Source organism: Ipomoea triloba, chromosome 5 (assembly GCF_003576645.1).
Source record: "Ipomoea triloba cultivar NCNSP0323 chromosome 5, ASM357664v1".
In the NCBI taxonomy this organism is placed as follows: domain Eukaryota; kingdom Viridiplantae; phylum Streptophyta; class Magnoliopsida; order Solanales; family Convolvulaceae; genus Ipomoea; species Ipomoea triloba.
In genome coordinates, this window is record NC_044920.1 from 16,236,893 (window position 1) to 16,238,088 (window position 1,196).

Consider the following 1,196-nt stretch of genomic DNA (forward strand, 5'->3'; position numbering starts at 1 on the left):
ATGGCGATGATGTGAATGGAGAGTTTCAACAGACATGCATGCAAATATGATACTGAGATGAGATGCCTCGGCACTAGCAGAAAAGATTTTCATGGGGGAGGGAGTAAAATTGGGGGTTCGAAACAAAGAAACAAATGGTTATAATAAAGAAACAAAGTAATACGCTCTCAACTTAAAGTGTTTTCAACAGTAGAAATTTGATCAAGAAGCAATATGATTGTGGATGGTCTTTGTGTTGACGATCTGATGTTCGATACAGTGTGCAATGTTTCTGAATTGTCCCAAGACGGGGCAGCGCATGTTAGCGAGGCACAGCAAACTTGGCGCGACGGTTCTTGTGGCCTTAAGAGAAGAAAAACGACGAGATCTAAGATAAGAAAAGCCGTCAAATCTTGTTCTCATTTGGCGACTGGGCCGTGGAATTTGAGCCGGGGAGCAGGGGATTAAGCTTCTGAGGAGCAGATTATGAGAGGATTGCCTTTACATCTGTGATTGGTCGGGTTGCCTTCACTTTGGAGCAGAAGAGAAACTACATGCTATTTCGAAGAAATTTCAAGTAGTCAAGGGTGTGGAGGACAATCAAGGATGGGAATAGGAAGAAGATAGATCTGAATTCTGCGTTCTGCAATTCGAAACAGACATGGGACTTGCATTTTGCATTCTGCCTGTGAAGGTATTTTGGGTTCCACGAAGATGGTGAGCCGATTGTTCATGCCTATGTTTGCCAGAATGACATGTTTCAGGAGTGTGGATCGACGGACCTGAGAAGACAGCCTAGTCAATGAAAGGACGATTTTACCCTTAAAATTGGCGTATAAATAAAGCTGATGTAACAAAATGACTAATGGTGAAGATATTTTGATAAAGTGTTAACGAGGACCAAATATTGAAAATCACTATATTCATAGGACCTTTGCTGGAATTAATTCTTTTTAATAATAAATTCACATTGTATTGCAATTACTTAATAAGCATGTAATAATTAACAATAACACATTGCTTTTAAATAAATAAAATTTGCTAACTACGGATTATGCACTGTGATGACACTTCTATTATCATTCCAAATGAGTGGTCAAATGATCAAACTCTAGTGGTGGGTTATTAATTATTTTCTAATTTATAAAGAATCATGAGTATTTAAAAAAAATTAAAATAATGCATAGTCTTTTTTTTTTTTTTTTAAAACATTCATG

General features: G+C 37.3%; 1 pseudogene; it reads left to right on the forward strand.

Moving 5' to 3' along the window:
• LOC116020306 lies at positions 1–778 on the forward strand (annotated as a pseudogene).
• The last annotated feature ends 418 nt before the right edge of the window (positions 779–1,196 follow it).